Source organism: Schistocerca gregaria, chromosome 3 (assembly GCF_023897955.1).
Source record: "Schistocerca gregaria isolate iqSchGreg1 chromosome 3, iqSchGreg1.2, whole genome shotgun sequence".
NCBI lineage: Eukaryota > Metazoa > Arthropoda > Insecta > Orthoptera > Acrididae > Schistocerca > Schistocerca gregaria.
In genome coordinates this window covers 515,048,096-515,072,903 of record NC_064922.1, presented here as the reverse complement: position 1 = coordinate 515,072,903, position 24,808 = coordinate 515,048,096, and the positions used below count along the sequence as shown (strand labels likewise).

The 24,808-nt window shown below is 45.1% G+C and overlaps 1 protein-coding gene across 1 annotated transcript in view; it reads right to left on the bottom strand.

Moving 5' to 3' along the window:
• Positions 1-24,808, bottom strand: part of LOC126354033 (tRNA dimethylallyltransferase) — a 1,733,584-nt gene that overhangs the window by 132,936 nt on the left and 1,575,840 nt on the right. The gene's annotated exons all lie outside the window — the stretch shown is intronic.

Below are 24,808 nucleotides of genomic sequence, written 5' to 3'. Positions count from 1 at the left end.
CCTACTCTTACGGGTTTTTATGACATCCCTGCAGCATTCATGGTGTCAGTTCCCTCCAACACAATTTCAGACAATAGTCGAGTCTATGTTATGTCGTGTTGTGGCACTTCCGCGTGCCCTGGGCCCTGCACAATATTAGGCAGGTATACCAGTTTCTTTGGCTTTTCAGTGCATTTGCCGCAGTGGTGATTTGAACGGACAATTTTCCGAATGTGAGTCCTGTGTCTTCGTACACTGACATAAGGACGCCGCCAGGTAGCTTTGCGGGCACGTGACGCGATACGAAAAGCATATAAGCGTAGCAGAGACGAATGGGCTATCAATCAAGCGACGATACTGGCCGCAGATGGGAAATCCTCTAACATAACGCGACTTTGACAACCGGAACATTTTTACCGCCCGACGTCTGGGAACCGGCATTTCGGAACGATAAAGCTGATCGGTTGTTCGCGTGTTACAGTCGTGAGCAATTACGCAACTTGTTTGAAAGTCAGTGAAACCATGAATATGCGACAGGGTGTTGGACATTCGCGCCTCATCGCACAATGTGGACTTCTGGAGCTTGTCCTGTCAGTAAAGCAGGATAGGTGGCGGGCGAAATGCTGGCGCATGCACAAGTGTCTCAGGGCACAGTGTTCACCGTACGTTGATCATCGTGGGGTTCCACAGTAGATGACCCTTAAGTGTTCCCCTTTTGACCCACTGACATCGCCAATTACGGTTGCAGTGAGGACTGGGACATAGAGAAACGTGTCTCCTGGTCGGATGAATAACGATCCTTGAAATACCAGGTCAATGGTCGCGTCCGGATACGCTGTCGTCCAGGCGAACGGCTGCCCGAAACATGGAGTGTGACACAGACGCACTATTATGTTGTGCGGGGGCGTCTCTGTGACCCGTGATGATAATCGAAGGCACCGTGAGTACGTGAATATCACTGCAGATCACCTGTTGCTTAGTGTCTTTCCCGACGGCGACGTAGTTTCCAGCAGCATAGCTGTCCCTGTCACAAGGCCAGAATCGTACTACAGTGCTTTCAGGAGCATGATACTGAACTCACTTTGATGTCTTGACCACTTAATTATCCTGACCTGAACCCCATCGCACACATTCTGGACGCTATCGGACACCAGCTTCGGCCCATATACCACTGGTCCGTACTTTACGGAAACTGTGCGACCTTCGGGTTGACATTTGGTGCCACATACCTACGGGAACTTATCACGGAAGTGCCGAATCCATGCCATGCAGAATTTCTCCAGTATTCCGTTCCGAACGTGGACCAGCGCGTTATTAAACAGTTGATAGTAGTGCTTTGATTCATCGGTTTGTTTAAAAGTAAAAAGGTGGCATAATTTACTTACTGTCATTGCATAATGTCAGGTGGGGTCACCTTATGGGATAATTCGTCAAGCCAAGATGAAGTTTTTAGAGTCCAAATGCGTGTGCGTGTGATAAGACTATATTTATTCCTTAATTATGTCCAATTAAACTGAAATCTCCATCGCCGTTTGTTACGTATTCCGAAATCTTTATCTAAACAGACTCCGTCAGTTACGATATCACAGAAATTTGCCGTTTGCAGCACCATACGAGTCTCAGCGTAGTTCATGATTATATGCGAGGAAGTGCTCGGCGGCAGTTGATTTGCTTTGTTGTTTTAGTCGGGTGTGTCATTATGTCCCTTGCATGTCTCCTCGACTGCTGTAATAGTTTTCCCCATGTAAAACAAGTCACATTCTCATGATATGCTCTGGACAATCGAATTCCCAGACTAAGGTGCCGCGATTCCGTAGGAGTCTACCAATCTTTCCGGGTACTGGGCCAGCATCAAATAGATAAGTGAGTCTTGGCTTCTCCTTCTCTGTCTCTATCTCCACCTTTTTCTCAGCCTTTCTTAATCACATCCATCATCGCAGGAAAACATCTACATCGACATACGTACTCCGCAAGCCACCGTACGGTGTGTGGCGGATTGTACCTTGTACCACTTCTAGTAATGTCCTTTCCCGTTCCACTCGCAAACAAAGCGACGAAAAATATGACTGTCTAAATGCCTTCATACGAGCCCTAATTTCTCTTACCTCACGTATGTACGTTGGCGGCAGTAGAATCGTTCTCCAGTAATCAAGAAATGCCGGTTCTCCACATTCTTCCAGTAATGCTCCTCGCAAAGAACGTCGCCTTCCCTCGAGGGATTCCCATTTGTATTCCCGAATCATTTCCGTAATGCTTTCCTACCCGTAACAAATCTGCCAGCCTGCCTCTGAAATGATTCGATCTGTTCCATTAATCGGACCTGGTGCAGATCCCAAACACTCGGGAAGTACTGAAGAAAAGTCGTACTAGTGTCCTACATGCGCTCGCCTTTACAGGTGAACCACACTTCCCAAAAGTCTCCCAATAAACCGAAATCGGCCATTCGCTTTCCCTACAACAATCTTTGCACGCTCGTTCCCATTCCTATTGCTTTGCAACGTTACGCCCACATATTTAAACGACGGGAGTGTATCGTGCAGCAAGCTGCTAATGTTGTATTCGAACATGACGGGCTTGGTTTTTCCTACTCATCCATTTTTCTACATTTAGAATTAGCTGTTATTCATGATACCCACCAGAAATTTCGAGAAGTGTTGAGACAATGTGCTTTTCACAGAAAATCACTGCTGGCTCTGAAAAAAGAGCTTCGAACGGCGTAGTGGGCGTCGGGATTCGAACTTAGCAGAGCGAGACAACAGCAGCTGACAGTTCTGGTTGGAGTCAAGCACCGAGTAAACGTAACAGCAAAACTCGCAGCACCTGAAGGAGATACATTTCAAATGGGAGCAACAACTCGGATGAATACCCAGTCACGCCAAGGAAACGTAACGTATCACGTATCGAAGTGTTAACAGTACATCTGCTGAATTCGTTGCATCGATACTATACATCGAGTGAATCATCTTTCTAAGATTCCAAGTGCCTCTTGCTGATTTTTTTCCGTGACTGCGATTTAAGACTAGGGTCTTGTTCTATCTGCCTTAATAAAACACCATATACTTGTTTTTATACCCCCACCTCATCGTTCCTTTCTCTCTCTCTCTCTCTCTCTCTCTCTCTCTCTCTCTCTCTCTCTCTCTCTTTCTCTCCCCCCCCCCCCTCTCTCTCCACACGAACACGCACGCGCACGCACACACACACACACACACACACACACACACACACACACAATTTCTCCCCAGCAGGAACACCACAACAGTTCTCACGAAACATTCAAAATTAGCATTGACAACAACGTACCACGTATCAATCAGTATGGAGAGACAATTGTCAGCTCAAATTACGTTTTGTGAAAAATACGTGCGAAGTTAAGGTAAGAGTGAAATTATATTTAAAAAACGGTGTGAAAACAATGTACTCTACAGCATTAGAAAGAGACATCCAGTAAACAACACCACGGAAAATTTAAGCACAAGAACATACATAAGAAATACCTACATAAAGTACTTCAAATTGCACAGAGTTTCTTCATGACTACTTCGCACATGACATACTGTCAGAGCGACAAAAAGGGAAGAAAAATCGATCAGTAAAAACGCATTCTCACTAGCAACGTAGTTACCAGGTGAGCATTCGAAAGAAACCAAATAACATATACATTGTATAATTTTTAGGCTTACAATAGATATCGAAATAAACAACAAGTTTACTGTTACAAGTCAATGTTTATTTACGTCGACAACGCGTTTCGAACGTTTAAACCTCCATCATCCGGAGGATTTATATGTGTCAGTACGAGATGTGAGTGTTGTGTTACGACTTTTGTGGTAACCAGTGGGAATGTCTCCAGTGGTCACAAGCTCCTTTATCTCTCGTAAAATATCACATAGAAACTGTCACGCTTTGTAAATAAGACACCATCTTTGTTTAGAATGTATGACAGTTTGTATGTGATATATTACGAGAGAAAAAGGAGCGTGTGACCTCTGGAGACACTGCCACAGGTTGCCACAAAAGTCGTGACACAACACTCACATGAACACACGTAAATCCAGCTAATGATGGAGGTTTAGACAGTAGGTTTGTTTACAAATAACTTTTCTGCTACCAATCATGTTTTTCTATTATTCATATTTTACCCGACGCGTTTCGGGAAATGATTCCCAATTACAAGGGCGTTTTTCTCTGTGTATGGTGCCGTCTATACATAATGTTTTCATGTCTGGGTAATGCTTTGTTTTGTTGACTTTACTGCAATAACAAAAATCGCGCGACTTCTGGTTTCGCGTTTTTTTATGTAGGCCCTATTACAGTAACGTCAGCGATACAAAGCAGAAACTCAGACATTGAAAACATTGAGTAAAAATAGTATAGTAAACAGAGAAAACGCACTTGAAAATGGGAATCATTTCCCGAAACGCCTCGTTTAAAATGTGAATAAAAGAAAATCGTGACTGGTAGCAGAAAAGTTATTTATAAACAAATCCATTGTTTACACAGTCGCAGGATTTCACAAAACCATTTATAGCGGACACAATCTGAAGGTTTCAGCCTTTGCATGGCGTTGTGGACACAAACATTGATTGGAAACAGTAAACTTGCTGTTTCTTTCGATATCAATAAAAGTCACGATGGGGCTTTACCTAAAATGTTCTCATTTAAAATTTTAATAGACAATGATTATAAACTTTGTATTAAACGTTACAGAAATAAATTTGAGCCTACAGAAGACGACACACAGGTGTCGGAACATGTCTGGGAGAATAAAAAGAAATAAATAGTGTTCTGCGGCAGATAAAAAAAGTCAAATAAAAATGCAGTGTTATTAACACATGTATGTATGTCGACCAGCTGTAACTCTTCATCCAGACTTGGAGCGCTCCAAGGCCGCACCCGCAGCACTTTTAAGAGTCTCAAGGCTCGAGGGATGTCGGCTGGTAATAAGATTAAGAGAAGAGGTATTTTGGGTGAGAGGTAGAATCGGGTATAAATTAGGGCGCGGGATGTGGCGACGGAGGCGGCTGCGCGCGCTCGGCGCTGCCGGCCTGTTACCTTGGGGCGGTCGTTGTGCCGCGCGGCCCTTACCTTGGGCGACGAAGGCTGCGCGCGCGTTGCCAGGCGACGGCGGCCGCTTCCGCCGCGCTAATTGCCACAGCTGTGGCGCCGCGCTGCTTCCCTACTCTACCGGCTCGGTTCCGCCGCGCGCACGGTGCTTTTCCTATCGCTACCGACACGTTTCCTCCTTTCTCCTCGTTACTACAGCGGACGCTTGCCAAATTACAGCGCGCGATGGAAAAATGGACACCATTTAGCATTAATTAGGCCGTGACAACGTCTGTCTGTTCCTCTGTCCAACTCCTCGGTATGACGTAATACCGTCACACTGAATAGCTAATAACTACGGGAATAATAATGCGTAAACAGTGGTTGAGTCTACAAATGGTTCAAATGGCTCTGAGCACTATGGGACTTAACTCCTGAGGTCATCAGTCCACTAGAACTACTTAAACCTAACTAACCTAAGGACATCACACACATGCATTCCCGAGGCAGGATTCGAACTTGCGCGGTTCCAGACTGTAGCGCCTAGGACTGCTCGGCCACTCTGGCCGGCTGAGTCCACAAGGGATAGGCCACGTCCGTTCGTGTTTGTCGCGTGGTATCTGTTTTGCCTGTGACACCATGGTACCAAAGCAGACGCACATACGGTATTGCAGTGCCTGTGTTACTCTGATTACGATCCGTGCATGGCCAGAGGACCGAGCACTGCGGCGACTACAGCCGTCGTGAAACACATGGTTGACGACATGTGGAAGTCTAGGCGTGGCCGTGAGTCGAGCACGGATAGCCAAACGGTAAGGCGACCACTCGTGATAGGAGGGAAATCCGGGTACGGGACCCTGTCCGGCACATGGACTCTGCGGCTGGTCCCGGCGGAGGTTCGAGTCCTCCCTCGGGCATGGGTGTGTGTGTTTGTCCTTAGGATAATTTAGGTTAAGTAGTGTGTAAGCTTAGGGACTGATGACCTTCCATATGATAATGTCCCAATGATTTCACACACATTTTAATATTTTCCTAGTCTCCTGCTTTCCCCTTTATCTGCCCATCTACCCCTCCCCCTTTCTTTGCCCATCTCCTCCTCTCTCCCCTCCCTCTTTCTTTCCACTAGCTCTTCCCCCACTCTCTGTCCATATTCTTCTTCCGCTCCCCCCCCCCCCCCCATGTCTCCTTCTCCCCCTGCCCCCTTTATCTGACCATCTTCTCCTTTCCTATGTTGATTTCGTCCCATACCTCTAGCCATCTCGTCTTCCCACTTCTCTCTGAACTTGAACCTTGTTTATTGTTACTGAAAATTCAGATTTTGTAGTAGTATTATAATCATAAACCAGTAAGCCACCAATACAACTTTCCCGTTTGCTGTCAATCTTTCACTATTGTATATGAAATTTGTATCTATATTTATATATTAAAAAGTATATAATATATGTATGTCTAAACGTTTATTACAGTAACGTGTAAAAAACTGAAGTGAACCGGAAAGGTGCATTTAGAGATTTTTAGTAACAATGTTTGTCCCTTTTCAAAAGGGGTGGCCAAGATTTCGGCTAGCGGGCCATGCGCTGGCCCCAGTGGCATAGCTGTCAGCCTTGCTTCAGACTTCCCCCACCGCCACGCTGCTGTCTGAGCGCGAGGAGGGAAATCGGCGAACGCGCTGCATTCAAATGGCAAAACAGATGTGCTGCGTATGACTTGGTTTTATTTTTCACACTTCTCAACTACATAGGTCACAAAACAAAACAAATTTTCAGTATTAATTAATTATTTTTGACGCGCTAAAGGCAAAATAAAATTTGTACTTGATACAAACTATCGGCTTACGGACAGATCCAGACAAATTCACAGAGTTTCACACTCAAGTTGCCACGCAATCGTGACTTATTTAGTTTCACAATAGAAAACAGGTCAGCCGGCCGCTGTGGCCGAGCGGTTCTAGGCTACGGTCGCAGGTTCAAATCCTGCCTCGGACATGGATGTGTGTGATGTTCTTAGGTTAGTTAGGTTTAATTAGTTCTAAGTCTAGGAGACTAATGACCTCAGATGTTAAGTCCCATAATGCTTGGAACCATTTGATTTTTTTTTTTTTTTTGAAAAAATGTCTTTCAGACAAATGTGTCGATCGAAATACGGCAGCACTTTCGCAACCTCATTGTGGAGACTTGGAGAAAATGCACCTGTGAAAAGCAATGCAGACGTCCTGGACAGTTTTAAAGTAAAAAGATTTATTACAAAAACTGGAATCACTTTGCAGGTCCATTAGTTACGTCTGCACACGCACATTGACGCTTTCAATTGAAACGGCGAACGCTCTCGAAAACAGAAATAAGACTGACAGTGTCGTCGAATCATTTATAAAACAATCGTTGTAATTCTTCCAAGCCTACACTGAATTCTTCAAACCTTGCGCTTTCTTTAACGGCAGTGAAATGAGGGAACTGTATTGCCGGTCAGAATGTGTCCCTTCTACGAGGCGATATTGTCTTTAAATGCATCACAACCAAATGAAAAAGAAGTTGGTTTGGAATGTCTGACTGTGGTCAGAGTGCAGTCAAGTCCACTTAAAATGTGAAATCTGTAATCCATTCCGGATGTTTTAATTTTCGTCCTACACTCCTTGTTCCTCTATAAATTCAGCAACAGCGAGATTTAAATCGGAAAGTCGTTCCAAGCATACCTCTTGACGTAACCAACGCATTCTGCAGTAATATGTGAAGTCTCCATGACCTTCATTCATTTTCCCTGGAAACTGTTGTAACTGAAAATGAAATAATGGGTACGACTTTGGAAATTTTACTACTCGTACCACTAATTTCTTCACGTGCTCCATCCCTGCAAATTTAGCACGAAGTGCTTGCCGGTGTACAGGAAAACGAAAATCGTCTGTCGATAGTTGTAATTTTTTGCTCTTCCATTATCATCCAAAAGTTTCCATTCTTTTTGCATCGTACTATACTGTCGTTTCGCAGCAGATAAGCAGCTAATGCGAACTGAGAATTCTCATCCCTCTCTTCTGCCATTCCCGTTTATTTTAAAGGATTGTGACTATAGACCGCTGGAGTGGCTGTTTTTGCGCAAAGAGCCACGGGACATGCGAATGTCCTTCATACCAGGAGCAAATAGTTAATGGTAAACAGCGCTGACGTCACGATTCTACCGAACTCAGAGAGTTGTGCCGACCGCAAAATGCCACACCGTAATGCTAAATGATGTGTCGCGCTCTTCCGGGTGCTTCCCAGAAACACCGAGCCATGACGAGCGGCAGGCTGGCCACTGGCCCGGAGGCGGCTCGCAGACGCCTCACGCGTGGAGTTTGACACGACGTGGCCGGCCCTGCGTTACGTAGTACACACACACACACACACACACCACACACACACACACACACACACACACACACACATACTGGTATAGGCATGCGGATTCAAAAACAGAGATGTAAACACGCAGAATACAGCGCTAAGGTCGCCAACGCCTATGTAAGACATCGCAGTTGTTAGATCGGTTACTGCAAAGTTTAAACGAGTCTGAACATGGTGTTATAGTCGGCGCTCGAGTGCTAGGACATAGCGTCTCCGAGGCAGCGATGAACTACGACCGTATCACAAGTGTACCGTAAATATCAGGAATCCGGTAAAACACCAAACTCCGAAATCACTGCTGCCGGAAAAAGATCCTGCAAGAACTAAGTTAATAATTGGCTCCTTCTACCGACCCCCAGACTCCGATGATGTAGTTGCTGAACAGTTCAGAGAAAATTTGAGTCTCGTAACATATAAATACCGCACTCATGCGGTTACAGTTGGTGGGGACTTCAACCTTCCCTCGATATGATGGCAAAAATACTTGTTCAAAACCGGTGGTAGGCAGAAAACATCTTCCGATATTGTCCTAAATGCTTTCTCCGAAAATTATTTCGAGCAGTTAGTCCACGAACCTACGCGAATTGTAAATGGTTGAGAAAACACACTTGACCTCTTAGCCACAAACAATCCAGAGCTGATAGACGTTAGTGGGGATCCCAAGAGGACTGGGTTCAAGAGGATCACACTCAATATCATGACTGATACAGGGATTAGTGATCACAAGGTCATTGTAGCTAGGCTCAATACCGTTTCTTCCAAATCCACCAGAAACAAACACAAAATAATTTTATTTAAAAAAGCGGATAAAGTGTCACTAGAAGCCTTCCTAAGAGACAATCTCCATTCCTTCCGAACTGACTATGCAAATGTAGACGAGATATGGCTCAAATTCAAAGATATAGTAGCAACAGCAATTGAGAGATGCATATCTCATAAATTGGTAAGAGATGGAACTGATCCTCCATGGTACACAAAACAGGTCCGAACACTGTTGCAGAGGCAACGGAAAAAGCATGCGAAGTTCAGAAGAACGCGAAGTCCCGAAGACTGGCTAAAATTTACAGACGCGCGAAATTTGCACGGACTTCAATGTGAGATGCCTTTAATAGGTTCCACAACAAAACACTGTCTCGAAATTTGGTAGAAAATCCGAAGAAATTCTTGTCGTATGTAAAGTACACAAGCGGCAAGACGCAGTCAATACCTTCGCTGCGCAGTACCGATGGTACTGTTACCGACGACTGTGACGCTAAAGCGGAGTTATTGAACGCAGTTTTCCGAAATTCCTTCACCAGGGAAGACGAATGGAATATTCCAGAATTTGAAACACGAACAGCTGCTAGCATGAGTTTCTTAGAAGTAGATACCTTAGGGGTTGCGAAGCAACTCAAATCGCTTGATACGGGAAAGTCTTCAGATCCAGATTGTATACCGATTAGGTTCCTTTCAGATTACGCTGATACAATAGCTCCCTACTTAGCACTCATATACAACCGCTCGCTCACCGATAGATCTGTACCTGCAGATTGGAAAATTGCACAGGTCGCACCAGTGTTTAAGAAGGATAGTACGAGTAATCCATTGAACTACAGACCTATATCATTGACGTCGGTTTACAGTAGGGTTTCGGAGCATATACTGTATTCAAACATTATGAATCACCTCGAAGGGAACGATCTATTGATACGTAATCAGCATGCTTTCAGAAAACATCGTTCTTGTGCAACGCAGCTAGCTCTTTATTCGAAGTAATGGCCGCTATCGACAGGGGATCTCAAGTTGATTCCGTATTTCTAGATTTCCGGAAAGCTTTTGACACCGTTCCTCACAAGCGACTTCTAATCAAGCTGCGGGCCTATGGGGTATCGTCTCAGTTGTGCGACTGGATTCGTGATTTCCTGTCAGGAAGGTCGCAGTTCGTAGTAATAAACAGCAAATCATCGAGTAAAACTGAAGTGATATCAGGTGTTCCCCAGGGAAGCGTCCTGGGCCCTCTGCTGTTCCTGATCTATATAAATGACCTGGGTGACAAAGCAAGCAGTTCTCTTAGGTTGTTCGCAAATGATGCTGTAATTTACCGTCTAGTAAGGTCATCCGAAGATCTGTATCAGGTGCAAAGCGAAAAGATTGCTGTATGGCGTGGCAGGTGGCAGTTGACGCTAAATAACGAAAAGTGTGAGGTGATCCCCATGAGTTACAAAAGAAATCCGTTGGAATTCGATTACTCGATAAATAGTACAATTCTCAAGGATGTCAATTCAACTAAGTATCTGTGTGTAAAAATTACGAACAACTTCAGTTGGAAAGACCACATAGATAATACTGTGGGGAAGGCGAGCCAAAGGTTGCGTTTCATTTGCAGGACACTTAGAAGATGCAACAAGTCCACTAAAGAGACAGCTTATACCACACTCGTTCGTCCTGTGTTAGAATATTGCTGCGCGGTGTGGGATCCTTACCAGGTGGGATTGACGGAGGACATCGAAAGGGTGCAAAAAAGGGCAGCTCGTTTTGTATAATCGCGTTATAGGGGAGAGAGTGTGGCAGATATGATACACGAGTTGGGATGGAAGTCATTACAGCATAGACGTTTTCGTCGCGGCGAGATTTATTTAAGAAATTTCAGTCACCAACTTTCTCTTCCGAATGAGAAAATATTTTGTTGAGCCCAACCTACATAGGTAGGAATGATCATCAAAATAAAAAAAGAGAAATCAGAGCTCGAACAGAAAGGTTTAGGTGTTCGTTTTTCCCAGGCGCTGTTCGGGACTGGAATGGTAGAGAGATAGTATAATTGTGGTTCGATGAACCCTCTGCCAAGCACTTCAGTGTGAATTGCAGAGTAATCATGTAGATGTAGACTGAAGAGAATCGTTCAACGTGACAGAAGTGCAGCCCTTCCGCAAATTGCTCTAGAGTTCAATGCTGGGCCATTAACAAGTGTCAGCGCGCGAACCATTCAACGAAACAAATTCGACATCGGTTTTCGGACCAGAAGGCCCACTCATTTTCCGTTGATGACTGTACGACACAAAGCTTTACGCCTCGCCTGGGCCCGTAATCACTGTTGACGGCTGGAAACATGTTGCCTGGTAGGACGAGTCTGGTTTCAAATTGTATTGAGCGGATGGACGGGAACGGATGTGGAGACAACCTCACAAATTCATGGACCATGCATGTCAGCAGCGAACTGTTCAAGCTGGTGGAGGCTCTGTAATGGCGTGGAGCCTGTGCAGCTGAAGTGATATGGGACACCTGATACGTCTAGATATGATTCTAACAGTTGAAATGAGCGTTTGGCGTCATTGGCCGGGAGGCCCCTTACGGGGCAGGTCCGGCCGCCTTGGTGCAGCTCTTATTACATTCGACGCCACATTGGGCGACCGGCGCGCCGGTTGGGGATGAAATGGTGATGAAGACAGCACAACCACCCAGTCACTGAGCGGGCAAAATCCGCGACCCAGCCGGGAATCGAACCCGTTACGCTGACCATTCAGCTATCGGGGCGGACATCCTAACAGTTGACACTTACGTAAGCATCCTGTCCTATCTTCTGCATCCATTCATGTCCATTTTGCATTCCGACGGAGTTGGGTAATTCCAGCAAGACAATGCGACACCCCACATGACCGTAATTGCTCCAGGAACACTCTTATGAGTTTAAACACTTTCGCTGGCCACCAAACTCCTCAGACATGAACATTATTGAGCATATCTGGGACGCCTCTATTCTTCCGAATTTTTATGGACAGCCCTGCACCATTCATGGTGTCAGTTCCCTCCAGCACTACTTCAGACACCAGTCGAGTCCATGCCACGTCGTGTTGCGGCACTTCGGCGTGCTCGCGGGGGCTGTATACAGGGTGTTTCAAAAATGACCGGTATATCTGAAACGGCAATAAAAACTAAACGAGCAGCGATAGAAATACACCGTTTGTTGCAATATGCTTGGGACAACAGTACATTTTCAGGCGGACAAACTTTCGAAATTACAGTAGTTACAATTGTCAACAACAGATGGCGCTGCGGTCTGGGAAACTCTATAGTACGATATTTTCCACATATCCACCATGCGTAGCAATAATATGCCAACATCTCAATGCAGTTGGTCAGCAACTTTCGTAGATTAACAACTTTGGAGAAACGAACATATACTTTTTTATTTATACTGGTTAGCTTCGAGCAAAGTTATAAACTGTTACAGCGGGAAAACGCGTTTAGCTGGGACTTGGATTCGGGTGTGACTGAAGAGCTTGCCGAGCACTATTTGCACCCGCAGCGAGACAATACAAAAATATTCGATGTGATGCAAATGAAAATCTGCACTAAGCTGAAAATTAGAAAATAGTGAAACACGTTGTCTCACCTGAATCACAAATATTACACAAAACGCAAGTCGCAGGAAAGTTCGCGTCGAAAGGAATCCAAAAGGCCTAAAACGTTCAGTGGCGAGCGAGTGCGAGAGCTATGGCAATGTCGAAAAGGAAATGAAAAAACGGCGGAAAGCGATTACGTAGCTGGCTCATCGGGAATATGGCGGCCACCGACAGCCGAAAATTGTGACTGTCTGTTCCGTAACCCGTATACTACTCTACGTATCGGTTGTCTTAACCACACAGCACTAAATGGGGGAAAATGTTACATTTCTACCAAGACGTCGCAAATTTTACTCATACAAATTGTATTCAAAAGAAATCATAATAAGTCATAAGTTAGTTAAGAACTAGTTAATTACAAATATAAGTCCCCAGTGGTATATTACATATAAAATAAGTATAAAATATTCTGTTTTATGCTCTATAAAGACTCTTTTATTGCTCAACATGTTATTAGGAGAGAAGTCATAATTCATGTTATGCACTAGCTACGAATTTTATTTATTGTAACTCCAAGAATATTTTACACACAAAGTAAGTAGAGTCTTCTGCTTTAGTCACTTATATTACAATGTAAGTATGACCTAGCTCTGTGTTTTGCACAAACTGCTCTTGAACAGTGGTTACAGAACGACATCGTCCTTCTTCGTTTGCTCGAAAGAAAAAATGAGCTCAGTTTTCTCCCTTGACGTGGTTATAGGTTATGTTGCTGCTGCTCAGGAGGCGGCCGGAGTGGCCGAGCGGTTTTAGGCGCTACAGTCTGGAACCGCGCTACCGCTACGGTCGCAGGTTCGAATCCTGCCTCGGGCATAGATGTGTGTGATGTCCTTAGGTTAGTTAGGTTTAAGTAGTTCTAAGTCTAGGGGACTGATGACCTCAGCAGGTAAGTCCCATAGTGCTCACAGAACCCGTTTTTTTGCTGCTCAGGTGCAGTTATTAAGCGAATCACCCACTGTGTTCGTGTCAAAATCAAACTCAGCTCCATCCATATTGTGCTAATTTACATAGCAAAGGACGAGATTAGCACTGATGAGAGACAATGTGATACAAACTGCCACTCTTCTATCTGTGAGTGCTTCATATTTCACCTAACTAGTCACAATACGATGTATTCTAAAAGAGATAAAACAAATATGCAGACTATTAGAAAACAGGCACACCATTACAAAACATACGTAATATTTAGGATAATAACATTAGTGTCAGCAGCCGCTGGAGATACGCAAAAAATAATTCAGTCATTGTTAACAAGAATGTTTGCCATTAAGGTACTCAAGAGCATATGCCGCTCATGTGTACAGATTTGCGGGAACGACGGACAGATACAAAGTTCTATCGTAAATTTTACGAGATCTTAATAATCTGGGGTTTAAGGTACTGAAAATTAAATTATATGTTAATAAGAAACACTTTTTATGACATTATCCAGGCGCTTCACGAAGAATCTACCGAGTGTAGAGGAACTGCGGATACAGATATTTTTTTATACGTCTGCTCCTCGTACGTACGAAGTGGTATCCAAGAGTTTCCGAAATCTGAATTTTGTGTGCAAACGGTTACGAGTACGCTGAAGCACTGCTAGGTGGTGTTGCGACTTTTCAGTCACTCTGCTACGTATTACTGTCTCCAATAAGCTTCTTTTAAAGACGCTCTGCAAATCCGTTGCTGCACTCGGATGTTAGAAAACATGTTCTTACCTTGCAAGCAGACCACGTAACGTCCATTGCACATTAGTAGTCTCCACAGTTCCCTGTGTTCTAAATTTATTCCGTTCACGCTAGAGAACGTGACTTTACGCCCTACTTGCTACTATATTAGAATTTTATTAAATCTAAACAACTATAGAATGTAATTTAAAATTTCGATCATTCCAAAACATAAGTCCTTTTAATGTTAAAGAAAGCAACTGCTTTTAACGTGACAACGTCTACAGTTTTTATAATCGTAATACATATATTTTTCCTACGATGTTATTCGGCGCCGGCCGGGGTGGCCGAGCGGTTCTAGGCGCTATAGTCTGGAACCGCGCGACCGCTACGGCCGCAGGTTCGAATCCTGCCTCGGACATGGATGTGTGTGATGTCCTTAGGTTAGTTAGGGCTCAAGTAATTCTAAGTTTTAGGGGACTGATGACCTCAGAAGTTAAGTCCCATAGTGCTCAGAGGCATATTATTCGGCCCAGCACTTTATAGCCTATCGGACTTTTACTTTCGTAAACATTGACTATTCCACCACATAACAGTGTAAGCTATATTTGTATTTTTTATTTTTTTCTGTACCAACACTGTACACTTGCAAACTGTACACGGAAAAGAATTCCACTACCGTACACCTACACTAATGATGACAAATAGAAGTGAACAGTGACCATCGGATATTTCCAGGAGTAACTATCCAGGGTGCCCTTAAGTGGAATGACTACATCAAACAAACAGCAGGAAAAGCAGATGCGAGACTAAGATTTATGGGAAGATTCGTAAGGAAATGTAATTCATCCACGATGGAAGTGACTTAGAAGGCACCTATTCGATCGATTCTTGAATATTGTTCACCAATCTGGGGTCTTTACAAAGTACGACTAATAGAAGAGATAGAGACGATCCAACAAAGAGCGACACGTTTCGTTCCTGGTTCGTTTAGTCAGCGTGGGCGCGCTACAGAGATGCTCAACAAACTGAAGTGGCACACGCTACAAAAGAGGCGTTGTGCATCACGGAGAGGTGTACTGTTGAAATTTGGAGAGCGCGCTTTCCGGGAAGAGTCAGACAACATGCTACATGTTACTTTCTCCCATATACATATCAAGAAGTGACCACGACGAGAAAATTCGGGAAATCAGAGCTAATACAGAAGCGCAGCGACTATCATTCTTCCCACGTGCAATCCGCGAGTGAAACAAGTACGAGGGGATCGGTCAGCGATACGAGAAGTACCCTCCACAACATATCATTAGGTGGGTTGCGGAGTATGATGTAGATATTCTGTGGTATTATAAGTATATTGAAGTATATGTGTAGATTCACAAAGAATGTCCTAAGGCCAGAATAAGACGATCAGAACAATTCTACATTTGCATCATACTCCGTAAGCCACTTAACCGCCTGTGGCGGAGGGTACTTGTGGTACGACTAACTGGTCCTCGCTTCTTTGTTCCATTCGCGAATGGCCTTTGCAGGTGACGAAATGCGCCGGTGCTCTTTGGATCTTCCCTATTTCTCCTATCAGTCCTACCCGGTAAGAATCCCAGATTCATGAAGATTACCCAAGAATCAGTCGAACAAGCGCCCTACAAGCCACTTCCACCGCGGATGAGTTACATTTCCTTAAGATTCTTCCTACGAACCTCAGTCTGGCGTTTGCTATTCCTATCATTTGTTTTGTGTTGTTATTCCACTTAAGCTCGCTCAGTTATCCCTACTGATGTCAGATAGCGAAATTGTTGTACACTGTTTTCCAAGCGACTTAGAGTCCTAACTCTGGCTTCTCCGTACACACAGTACCACACAGAATATGCAGTTGACAGATCAAGACCGACTCATTCCGAAGGAATGCGAACTAACCTAAAAACTAAACTCCATCCGAACAGGCCTCAGAAGGTCTAACGATACCGATCGACTGCCGTTTCATCGTCAGTCGATAGGCGTCATTTGATGGGATATGGAGGAACATGTGATCAACACACCGCTCTCCCGGCCGCTGTCAGTTTTCGCGACCGAAGCCGCTACTTCCCAATCAAGTAGCTCCTCAGTTTGCCTCACAAGGGCTGAGAGCATCCCGCTTGCCAACTGCGCTCGGCAGACCGCGCGATCAGCCATCCAAGTGCTGGCCAAGTCCGACAGCGCTTAACTTATGTGGTCTGACCGTAACCGGTGTTACCACTGCTGCAAGGCCATCGGTTTCCTCTGTGAACGTCAGGTTGAAAACTAGTTTGAATTTGTATTACACTGTCGCAACCATTGTTCAGAAATGGAACACTATTTACTCTACAGGTTCCATTATCAATAGCCTTCTAATGCAACTGAAGAATGGGGGCGATAAGCCATAGATATTCAAATATAAGGTGAAAAGCTTCATTATATTCTGTTCAGGAGGCCTTCGCAACAGTTGTCTTTTTTTTCTTGTACTGTTGAAAAATACTCTAGTTCGGGATTTTTAACTCTTATTTTTGTCATTATGATTCTGTGATTTATGTATTACCCCACAGTACAACAGAATATTCTAAACATTTTATTCACTCGACGAAAAGTTTTACTTTGTTTAAATAAGTAAAAACCACAGACCTTGCGTATGATGTAAAAGCTTCCGTAAAACACAAATCATAAATATTCTCTCGTATCATGGAACGAACATGTCAGATTGGTACGGGAAACTTTCACTGGCAGCGGACGATGAGCCTAAGTCCGAAACTAGTTACCACTGTATACGAGGGTTTGCCTCCCCCAATGAACCATGGATCTTGTCGTTGGTGGGGAGGCTTGCGTGCCTCAGCGATACCGATAGCCATACCGTAGGTGCAACCACAACGGAGGGGTATGTGTTGAGAGGCCAGACAAACGTGTGGTTCCTTTTCAGTAGTTCCAAGGGCAACAGTCTGGATGATTGACTGATCTGGCCTTGTAACAATAACCAAAACGGCCTTGCTGTGCTGGTACTGCGAACGGCTGAAAGCAAGGGGAAACTACGGCCGTAATTTTCCCCGAGGGCATGCAGCTTTACTGTATGATTAAATGATGATGGCGTCCTCTTGGGTAAAATATTCCGGAGGTAAAATAGTCCCCCATTCGAATCTCCGGGCGGGGACTACTCAAGAGGATGTCGTTATCAGGAGAAAGAAAACTGGCGTTCTACGGATCGGAGCATGGAATGTCAGATCCCTTAATCGGGCAGGTAGGTTAGAAAATTTAAAAAGGGAAATGGATAGGTTAAAGTTAGATATAGTGGGAATTAGTGAAGTTCGGTGGCAGGAGGAACAAGACTTCTGGTCAGGTGACTACAGGGTTATAAACACAAAATCAAATAGGGGTAATGCAGGAGTGGGTTTAATAATGAATAGGAAAATAGGAATGCGGGTAAGCTACTACAAACAGCATAGTGAACGCATTATTGTGGCCAAGATAGATACGAAGCCCTCACCTACTACAGTAGTACAAGTTTGTATGCCAACTAGCTCTGCAGATGACGAAGAAATGGAAGAAATGTATGATGAAATAAAAGAAATTATTCAGATAATGAAGGGAGACGAAAATTTAATAGTCATGGGTGACTGGAATTCGGTTGTAGGAAAAGGGAGAGATGGAAACGTAGTAGGTGAATATGGATTGGGGGAGAGAAGTGAAAGAGGAAGCCGCCTGGAAGAATTTTGAGCAGAGCATGACTTAATCATAGCTAACACTTGGTTTAAGAATCATGAAAGAAGGTTGTATACATGGAAGAACCCTGGAGATACTAAAATGTATCAGATAGATTATATAATGGTAAGACAGAGATTTAGGAACCAGGTTTTAAATTGTAAGACATTTCCAGGGGCAGATGTGGACTCTGACCACAATCTATTGCTTATGACCTGTTCCATTGGAACTACTGACGGCCTTGGGAGAGCCAGTCCTGAAAAAACTCTACCGTCTGGTGAGCAAGAAGTATGAAACAGGCGAAATACCTTCAGACTTCAAAAAGAACATAATACACTCCTGGAAATTGAAATAAGAACACCGTGAATTCATTGTCCCAGGAAGGGGAAACTTTATTGACACATTCCTGGGGTCAGATACATCACATGATCACACTAACAGAACCACAGGCACATAGACACAGGCAACAGAGCATGCACAATGTCGGCACTAGTACAGTGTATATCCACCTTTCGCAGCAATGCAGGCTCCTATTCTACCATGGAGACGATCGTAGAGATGCTGGATGTAGTCCTGTGGAACGGCTTGCCATGCCATTTCCACCTGGCGCCTCAGTTGGACCAGCGTTCGTGCTGGACGTGCAGACCGCGTGAGACGACGCTTCATTCAGTCCCAAACATGCTCAATGGGGGACAGATCCGGAGATCTTGCTGGCCAGGGTAGTTGACTTACACCTTCTAGAGCACATTGGGTGGCACGGGATACATGCGGACGTGCATTGTCCTGTTGGAACAGCAAGTTCCCTTGCCGGTCTAGGAATGGTAGAATGATGGGTTCGTTGACGGTTTGGATGTACCGTGCACTATTCAGTGTCCCCTCGACGATCACCAGAGGTGTACGGTCAGTGTAGGAGATCGCTCCCCACACCATGATGCCGGGTGTTGGCCCTGTGTGCCTCGGTCGTATGCAGTCCTGATTGTGGCGCTCACCTGCACGGCGCCAAACACGCATACGACCATCATTGGCACCAAGGCAGAAGCTTCTCTCATCTCTGAAGACGACACGTCTCCATTCGTCCCTCCATTCACGCCTGTCGCGACACCACTGGAGGCGGGCTGCACGATGTTGGGGCGTGAGCGGAAGACGGCCTAACGGTGTGCGGGACCGTAGCCCAGCTTCATGGAGACGGTGGCGAATGGTCCTCGCCGATACCCCAGGAGCAACAGTGTCCCTAATTTGCTGGGAAGTGGCGGTGCGGTCCCCTACGGCACTGCGTAGGATCCTACGGTCTTGGCGTGCATCCGTGCGTCGCTGCGGTCCGGTCCCAGGTCGACGGGCACGTGCACCTTCCGCCGACCACTGGCGACAACATCGATGTACTGTGGAGACCTCACGCCCCACGTGTTGAGCAATTCGGCGGTACGTCCACCCGGCCTCCCGCATGCCCACTATACGCCCTCGCTCGAAGTCCGTCAACTGCACATACGGTTCACGTCCACGCTGTCGAGGCATGCTACCAGTGTTAAAGACTGCGATGGAGCTCCGTATGCCACGGCAAACTGGCTGACACTGACGGCGGCGGTGCACAAATGCTGCGCAGCTAGCGCCATTCGACGGCCAACACCGCGGTTCCTGTTGTGTCCGCTGTACCGTGCGTGTGATCATTGCTTGTACAGCCCTCTCGCAGTGTCCGGAGCAAGTATGGTGGGTCTGACACACCGGTGTCAATGTGTTCTTTTTTCCATTTCCAGGAGTGTAATTCCAATCCCAAAGAAAGAAGGTGTTGACAAATGTGAAAATTACCGAACAATCAGTCTAATAAGCCACAGCTGCAAAATACTAACACGAATTCTTTACAGACGAATGGAAAAACTAGTAGAAGCCGACATCGGGGAAGATCAGTTTGGATTCCGTAGAAATACTGGAACACGTGAGGCAATACTGACCTTACGACTTAACTTAGGAGAAAGATTAAGGAAAGGCAAACCTACGTTTCTACCATTTGTAGACTTAGAGAAAGCTTTTGACAATGTTGACTGGAATACTCTTTTTCAAATTCGAAAGGTGGCAGGGGTAAAATACAGGGAGCGAAAGGCTATTTACAATTTGTACAGAAACCAGATGGCAGTTATAAGGGTCGAGGGACATGAAAGGGAAGCAGTGGTTGGGAAGGGAGTAAGACAGGGTTGTAGCCTCTCCCCGATGTTATTCAGTCTGTATATTGAGCAAGCAGTAAAGGAAACAAAATAAAAATTCGGAGTAGGTATTAAAATCCAGGGAGAAGAAATAAAAACTTTGAAGTTCACCGATGGCATTGTAATTCTGTAAGAGACAGCAAAGGACTTGGAAGAGCAGTTGAACGGAATGGACAGTGTCTTAAAAGGAGGATATAAGATAAACATCAACAAAAGCAAAACGAGGATAATGGAATGTAGTCAAATTAAATCGGGTGATGCTAAGGGAATTAGATTTGGAAGTGAGACACTAAAGTCGTAAAGGAGTTTTGCTATTTGGGGAGCAAAATAACTGATGATTGTCGAAGTAGAGAGGATGTAAAATGTAGACTGGCAATGGCAAGGAAAGCGTTTCGGAAGAAGAGAAATTTGTTAACATCGAGTATAGATTTAAGTGTCAGGAAGTCATTTCTGAAAGTATTTGTTTGGAGTGTAGCCGTGTATGGAAGTGAAACGTGGACAAGAAGAGAATAGAAGCTTTCGAAATGTGGTGCTACAGAAGAATGCTGAAGATTAGATGGGTAGATCACATAACTAACGAGGAGGTATTGAATAGGATTGGGGAGAAGTGAAGTTTGTGGCACAACTTGACGAGAAGAAGGGATCGGTTGGTAGGACATGTTCTGAGGCATCAAGGTATCACCAATTTAGTACTGGAGGGCAGTGTGGAGGGTAAAAATCGTAGAGGGAGGCCAAGAGATGAATACACTAAGCAGATTCAGAAGGATGTAGGTAGCACTAGGTACTGGGAGATAAAGATGCTTGCACAGGATAGAGTGGCATGGAGAGCTGCATCAAACCAGTCTCAGGACTGAAGACCACAACAACAACAACGAGGGTTGTAACTTAAATAGTGTCAACTATTTATACACAACCGATACAAAAGAGTTACATGTTTGCACGTGTTACTGTCCTTCGAAGTAGTCACCAGCGTTGTGTAAAACCCGTTGCCAGCGATGTGGAAGGCGTAGTATGCCGTAAGCAGAGCCTGTTCTGTTGATGGTGCGAACGGAGCGGTCTTCTGCCTGTCGAATCTCTGGGACAGTTCTGAAGCAAATGCCACGACGTGGTTCCTTCATCATCGGAATCAAATAAAAGCCACAGGGACTTAAGTCCTGGGAGTATGGTGGATGGTACAGTACTTCCCAGTCCCATCGAACGAACAGAGCAACCAGAGCTTGCGCTGTATGCGCCCGCTCATTGTCGTGCAAAATGATGGGTTGCGCAGAAAGTGTTGCCGCTTCTTTCGCAAAGCTGGTCGCAGGTGATGCTCCAAAAACGAACAGTAATACTGTGCACTGACGGTCTGCCGTGGAGGAACTAATGCGTTAGGATACCTCCACCACAGTCGTACACGAGAAAATCACCATACGAATAACTTTCACCGTAATGGCACTTTCGAGTTTCGCAGCTACTCATAATGACGCCATTCGCTGGATAGGCGTTTCAGTTTTGGCTCGTACGGTGTGGCCCATGTCTCATCCAGTGTTACGATACGGCGTAAGAAAGCCTCTCCTTCGCGGTCATAGGGCTCCAAGTGCGTCTGAGCAGCGTCGTAACGCATCCATTTCTGCATTTCCGTCAAGTCATGTAGAACCCATAGTGATGCAATTTTTCGCATGCCCAGGAGTTCCTTCAGGATGCAAAGCACAGTCATATGCGGTTATCCGGTTTCGTGGGCGAGCTCACGAATCGTATGGCGTCGATCACTGTCCACTAACACGGCAACAGCATGCACTTCTTCTTCAGACACGCTAGGACGATCTTCCCCATACATGTCTGCGACAATTTTCCGACCTTCGTTGAAGGTTTAACACAACGTGCCACTGTTCCGTACGGCAATGCCGATTCCCACACGCCTCTCGAAGAACGTGATGACTCGGTCTTGCTGTACGACCCATGGCACATTCAATCTTGATCCAGCTCCGTTGTTCCTGTTTCGGAAACATAGTGACACCGTTACGTTAGACCGCTCACTCACAAGTGTCTCTGTTTCCCTCGATTGTGTGCACGCCGGTGACGTGGGACGGGCGAGTTCATTTGCTAGGAGGTAAGGTAGGTATGTCAACAACGTGTGCTACCTACGACAATATTAGATTCCATTGCGTAGTGTCTGCACAGCATTGTTGCCACTATTTAAGTTCCAACCTACGTATATTACCGAATTTGGCCGCGATTTTCTTCAACCATGACAGATAAAATAATATGTACTGACTCTTTCCATAGCCGCATTACTTGGGTTATATGGCACCACGGAACAAGAGATTGATCACCCATGCTAAGTAGCAGCTAAAACCTTCGGCGCCGCGAAGTCTCCGGGGCTCGTCCTCACCTCACGGGACGAGGCAGCTAAAGATGGCGTGGACGAGGCCGGGACATCAGTCCTCGTGAGACAGACAGCGCCGTTGGACACGGGACGAGCTGGTTAATGTGATCTGCGCTCTCAGCGCTCTCCAGCGGCCGTTCTCGGCGTTATTTTGTTGGCAAACCACACAGTTTCTTTACCAAAGTGGACGCGCGTAAAATAGCTGCGCCAACTGTGTTACAGGTTGTCGAAGACGAGCGGAGAAAATCGCGAAGAAGGTCCTGGACTCGTCAATCTTTTGAACAGCAAATTGGTGCCAGGGGAACACTGCATACTGCTGTATAACGACCTGAGACACACAGCAGTAGAAGTTATTCGTTAACTCAATTGAAATTTCATTCCATTCCCAGTTTTAAACTGCATATAGTTGAGGTAGAGTGTGGGATGTCAGCTCGCGCAGACATAATATCCATATTCTCGATGTCGCATTGACTATCAACACTATGAAAAAACGTACTTCTTCGCTTAGATTTCAAGATTGAGATTAGAAGAGACTTTTCTAAAGATGCTCACTACCATTAAAACAGATAATTACAGGCAAGATACAGACATGATCCTGTCCATGAACGTAGAGACAGGTATTACAGAAAGTTTGATATTAGCAAAAACTCCCATTGCGTAACTTGGGTTTACTTCCTAACATAGAATGGCAGTTATGTTAAGCATTCTGCCCACTGGGGAAACATCCCAGTGGTTGGCCTTTGCATCAAGAACTGCAGCAAACACCTTACTTATAACAAATAGCACCGAATTTTGAGAGAATCCTTCTACTAAATGAATAAGAAAGATCCAGAATCTATTAGAAAACAAAAGCTTAAAAAAGATTTGTGGAAGGAGGTGGACACGCACATGCTACTCTTCTCTTCACAGTTCCCGGTTCACGACGCTATCGACAGCGCTACAGTTTCAAAAAGGCAGGCAGGGTTCCGTATATAGCATACATTGCCCGAAGACGTTATCTACAGGTGTCATTATGTGATATTTATTATGTAAACTGTACCAAAAAGTCACGATTTTGATGGATTATAATTGTGCCACACCATTGAAACGGTATACCTTCGTAGCACTCAAACATCATCTACAACAAGCCTTTACCTAACGGTATGTACTTTCCTGGCACTTTATTAAACCAAATCGTACGTAAAACGACGCGTTTTCGATAGATTCTCAAAAGTGTCATCTCGCCATTACGAAATGCCAGTGAAGGTGGAAAAGCTATGCGAAAGCGTGGCGGTGGTCGTAAACAGAGCTCCACACCGCAAGAGGATCGATACGTAGCCCCAGCGGCGAAAAGGGACAGACATCCCACTCCTAGGCAAATTGCTGCAGACCTTAAACAGCTACCGATACACGTGGCTCTGTTAGAACCATTTCGCAGGGACTGAATCAGACTGGGTTGTATGCTCGGAAGCCTGTTAAATGCATCCCACTGCAAGCACGCCATCGTCGAGAACGGATGTTGGGAGCATGTTGTTTGGGGTCGGCAACAGTAGTACAGAGAGACCCTCCGACGAATCCTGCTTCACTGTGGCAAGCGATTCTGGCCACCAGTTAGTATGGAGAAAAGGGTTGTAAGTAGGTTGTTTAGGTTTTTATGTTGGTAACGCCACGTAGCGCTCTGTATGAAAATTACTGATTGTACTGTGGGCAGTCTGTGGCTGGTTTGCATTGTTGGAATAGCTGCTATTGTAGTGTTGGGCAGATGGATGTTAACAGCACGTAGCGTTGCACAGTTGGAGGTGAGCCGCCAGCAGTGGTGGATGTGGGGAGGGAGATGGCAGAGTTTTGAGAGCGGACGAGCTGGACGTGTGCCCGTCAGAAAAAACACTATTAAGGTAAATACATTGATTGTTCTCCATCAAAATCTTTCATTTGCTAACTATGCCTATCCATAGCTAGTGCCTTCAGTAGTTAGAATCTTTTGAACATTATTAAGGCAAATTCATTGTTTTTTCTCTATCAAAATCTTTCATTTGCTAACTATGCCTATCAGTAGTTAGTGCCTTCAGTAGTTAGAATCTTTTATTTAGCTGGCAGTACTGGCGCTCACTCTATTGCAGTAGTTCGAGTAACGAAGATTTTTGTG